Source organism: Chrysochloris asiatica, unplaced genomic scaffold (assembly GCF_000296735.1).
Source record: "Chrysochloris asiatica unplaced genomic scaffold, ChrAsi1.0 scaffold00274, whole genome shotgun sequence".
Classification (NCBI taxonomy): Eukaryota; Metazoa; Chordata; class Mammalia; order Afrosoricida; family Chrysochloridae; genus Chrysochloris; species Chrysochloris asiatica.
This window is the reverse complement of record NW_006408792.1, coordinates 2,540,601-2,545,412: the sequence shown is the minus strand read 5'-3', so window position 1 is coordinate 2,545,412 and position 4,812 is coordinate 2,540,601. Positions and strand designations below refer to the sequence as shown.

Genomic DNA, 4,812 nt, shown 5'->3' with positions numbered 1-4,812 from the left:
TGTGCATGGGGTCGCTATGAGTCGGTTCCGACTCGATGGCACCTGACAACAACAACAACAACAACGCTACCAGAGCTCCTTAAATATGATTGTAGTCCTAAAAAAAATCATCTAAGAAAACAAGCTTCTTTTGGTGTGAAACTCTTGCTTTTTACATAATTGTTGCCAGGAAATAATTCAAACTGTTGTATCATATTTAAATTAAATCCACTGGTGTCCTTTATTCATTCTCTGAAAAATTTTCACAAATATCTAATGTTTTTCACTACATGCCAACCACTTTTTAAGGTCTTTACAAAAAGCTTCTCTTAAAACCAGGATTTTTTGTTCTTTGCATGAAAATATAATTCCATGTAATGTAAATCATTTAAAACTAAAAATAATAAGTATAGGTTTACCTTTTAAGAAACTGCCCTGTGGCTATTCATTTATAAGGGAAAGCTGCTTAATCTCAATTATCACTTTAAAAAGTACCCACTGTTTTATTTTTTAATGACATCTACATTACTTTGGACATTATTAGAATTTACCTTTATCTCTTTTAAATTCATCTCCACTAGATTAGTGCAATTCCCTTCTGACTAAGCACTTCAGACATTTCTATTATAAGTCTTTAGTTAAGGCAGAGTTATTACCTATTTTAAATGTTCATCTCCTATTATTTCTCTAAACATTGACTTTAAGATTAGTTCACTTAGGAAACGAATCTACTCTTCTGTATTTAAATCACATGAATTTGAGGGGATCTCAGATCTGACATATTGAGTATTTTTTTTTATGGCCGAATGCAGAAAAATTACTATAATACAAGTATATGGTTACCTGGCATGAGAGTTAGATATTTGACAACAGGAGGATAAAAAAGGCAAGGGGGTCAGGAATAAAGTTCATTGAATGTATTATTAAAATGTTGTTGCTGCAAAGTGCCGTTGAGTAGATTTCAAGCCATAGCAACTCTGTATTGGGTTTCCTAGGAGTGGCTGATGAGCTTAAGCTGCCTACCTTGCTGTTCTAACTGACTTTGCAGTCCAACACATTAGCCCACAGCATCATACCAGGATGTACCATGCTTTAATTCTTGCTCTTCCAGTAACCCCACAAAAGAGTTTATAAGCTTTTTAAGCTTTTGGAGCTTCAATTTTCTACCATGGATAGTAGATTTTACTCTTGGATGCATATATATATTTGTGTGTGTGTCAAAGTTTAACTGAATTTGGAATAAAGTTTGTATAGTATTTAAATCATAGACTTTGGAGTCCAGATATACTTGTAAATCACAACTTTACCTCTTATAAACTTTACCATTATGTATTTGGGGAAAATAAATTGACCCTCTGAGTCTGTTTTCTTATCTGTTCACTGGGTTTAGCAATACCTTCTGTACTCTCAAAACTAACCCAAAGCATAGTCTTGTAAGACAACAACCATTTATTATCCTATTTGTGGCTCAGGATTTGTATAGGTACAGAACTATCAACACTCATGAAAGCAACAGTCAACAAATCAAAATGACACATTGCATAAGGCAAAACTGGTACAAAAGTTCTCTTTAAAGTATTCAAAAGATGTCAGTTTGAGGACTAAAGTGCGCCTGACCCAAGCCATAATATTTTCAATAGCCTCATATTCAAGTGAAAGTTCCATCTTGAAAAAGGAAGATCATAGAAGAATGGATGCATTTGAGTTATGATGTTGGAGAAGAATATTAAAGGTACCGTGGACTGCCAGAAGAACTAACAAATCTGTATTTGAAGCAATTCCTTCAAACCAGAATGTTCCTAGAAGCTAAGATGGTTAGACTTCATCTCTCATACTTTGGACATGTTATCAGAAAGGACCAGTCCCTGGAGAAGGACATCATGCTTGGTACAGTGGAGGGACAGCAGAAAAGAGGGAGACCCCCAAAGGAATAGATTGGCACATTAGTATCAACAATGAGCTCAAGTGTAGCAGCAACTTAGTATAGTGTAGGATTGGGCACTACTTTTTTCTGTTGTACATAGAGATGCTAGGGGTCAGAACCAACTCAATGGCACCTAACAACAAAAACAGTTAGGGTTGCCTCATCTTCTGCTCCATAATTGAAACCATAGCTTAAGATGCTAGAATGCTTGGAGATGGTTGTATCATCTGCATATTGCAGGTTGTTAATGAGTCTTCCTCTAATTTTGGTGCCCCATTTTTCTTCATATAATCCAGTTTCTCTGAATATTTGTTCAGCATACAAATTGAATAATATGGTGAAAGAATACCACCCAGACACACACCTTTCCTAATTTTAAACCATTTGGTGTTCCCTTGTTCTCTTTGAACAACTGCCTCTTGGTCTATGTACAGGATCCTCGTGAGTACAATTAAGTGTTCTGGAATACTCATACTTCACAATGTTGTCCAAAAGTTGTCATGATCCACACAATCAAAAGACTTTGCATAGTCAATAAAGCACAGTTAAACATTTTTCTGGTATTCTCTGCTTTTAGCCAAGATCCATCTGATGTCAGAATGATATCCTTTATTTCATGTCTTCTTCTGAATCTGGCTTGAACCTCTGGAAGTTCTCTGTTTCTATATTACCTTTTATTAAAATTGTATTCCACAAGCAATATCAATGGTATTATCAGATGATTTGCACATTCCATAGCATCACCTCTCTTTGGAATGGGCACAAATACAGATATCTTCCAGTCAGTGGGCCAGGTAGTTGTCTTCCAAATTTCTTGGCATAGTTGAGTGAGTGCTTCCAGTGTCACCTCACTTTGTTGAAAGATTTCAATTTGTATTCCATCAATTACCGGAGCTCTGGTAGCATAGTGGTTACAAATTGGGCTGTGAACCGCAAAGTCTGCAGTTCGAAACTACCAGCTGTACCACAGGAGAAAGATGAGGCTTTCTGCTCCTGTAAAAATTTACAGCCTCAAAAACTCTGTACAGGGTCTCTATGAGTTGGAACTGACTCCACAGCACATAACCACCACCACCAATTACTGGTGCCTTGTTCTTTGCCAATGACTTCAATGCACTTTGGACGTCTTCCTTCAAAATCATTGACTCTTGATCATTTGCTACCTCTTGAAATGGTTGAACATCAACTTTTTCTTTTTGGTACAGTGATTTTGTATATTCTTTTAATCATCTTTGCACATTTAATTATAATATTTGACTTTGTCTTCTTGAGATGATCTTTAAAATTTTCTGTCCAGCTCTTGTAGCTCCTCACTTCTTCCATTTGCTTTAGCATCTCTATACTGAAGAATTAGTGTTAGAATCTCTTCTGACATCCATTTTTGTCTTTTCCTTATTTCTTGTCTTCTTAATGATCTCTTGCTTTCTTATTGGTACCACACTTTCTTCACATAATCCAACACCTTAGACTGTTTGCTCAGCATACATATTGAACAAGTATGGTGAAAAATACAAGCCTGATGCACACAGTTACTAATTTTTAACAATTTAGTGTCCCCATGCTCTGTTTGAACAACTGTCTCTTGGTCTATGTACAAGACTCTCATGAGTTCCATTAAGTGTTCTGGAATACTCATTCTCTGCAATGTTGTCCCTAAGTTGTCATGACCCATACAATCAAAAGCCTTTGCATAGTCAATAAAGCACAGATAAACATCTTTCTTGTATTTTCTGCTTTCAACCAAGATTTATTTGATGTCAGCAATGTTCTCGCTCATTCCGCATTCCCATCTGAATCCAGCCTGGACCTCTGACAGCACCCTGTAAATGTACCACTGCAGTCATTTTAAAATTATCTTTAGCAAAAATTTACTTTCATGTTATTGTCCAATGACATTGAATTGCCTCTCTTTGGAATGGGCACAAATATAGATCTCTTCCAATCATTTGGTCAGGTATCTGTCTTACATATTTCTTGGCATATATGAGCAACCTTATGCATAGCAGAAGGAAACACTGCCCGACCCAGGGCCAACCTCACTACTGTTGCTATGTTTGAGTCCATCGATGCTGTCACTTGGCTAATCTATCTCAGTGGTGGTCTTCCTCTTTTTCTCTGATCTTACCAAACATGATATCCTTTTCCAGCAACTGGTGCCTCCTGATAATATGTCTCAAGTATGACAGATGAAGTTTGGCCAACCTGGCATCCAAGGAGCACTCTGGCTACAACATGATAGGGTCCAACAATTATTAAGTGATAAATGAAGCAAGTACTAGATGTCTAAAGGGATCAATGACAAAAAGAAATCACTGAGAAAACAATCACATACTTAACATTTCAGACTATCATTAATATTTATAAAAGACATATTTTCATGCATATAAGTTCATAAATTTTTAAAATATAGAATGTAAATTAGGTAATAATTTGCTAGCACTGGGATTTTTAAATTTAAAAGTGCTTAGTTTTAAAGTCAAACTGAGAAAAGCCAAACCCATTCCTGTGGAATCAATTCCAACTCATAGAGGCCCCATAGGATGGAGTAGAATACCCCATTGGGTTTCCAAGACTGTAATCATTACTGAAGCACACACATCTTTCTCTCAAGGAAGGTAGGTTTGAACCACCAACCTTTAGTTTAGTAGCCAAATGCTTTCACCACTGTGCCACCAGGGGTCCTTAATAGGATCATCTATTCCAATTCCATGTCTCTTTAAAATGAGAGATTCCATGTTTTTTCTTTTACATTACTTTATATACTCTAAGGCATATTCACAAGAAAAACTTCCTGTTTCTTACTTAGATACATCTGGAATAAGAGCAGATGGTATCATGCCTTCAACTGCTTTTAAACTCTTACTTGATTTATAACATGAAACTTGTCTTGGCTCTAAATGTTGCAGCAT

The 4,812-nt window shown here is 36.2% G+C and overlaps 1 pseudogene; it reads right to left on the bottom strand.

Annotated features, from left to right (window-relative positions):
* Positions 1-4,812, bottom strand: part of LOC102820085 — an 8,530-nt pseudogene extending 3,718 nt beyond the window's left edge.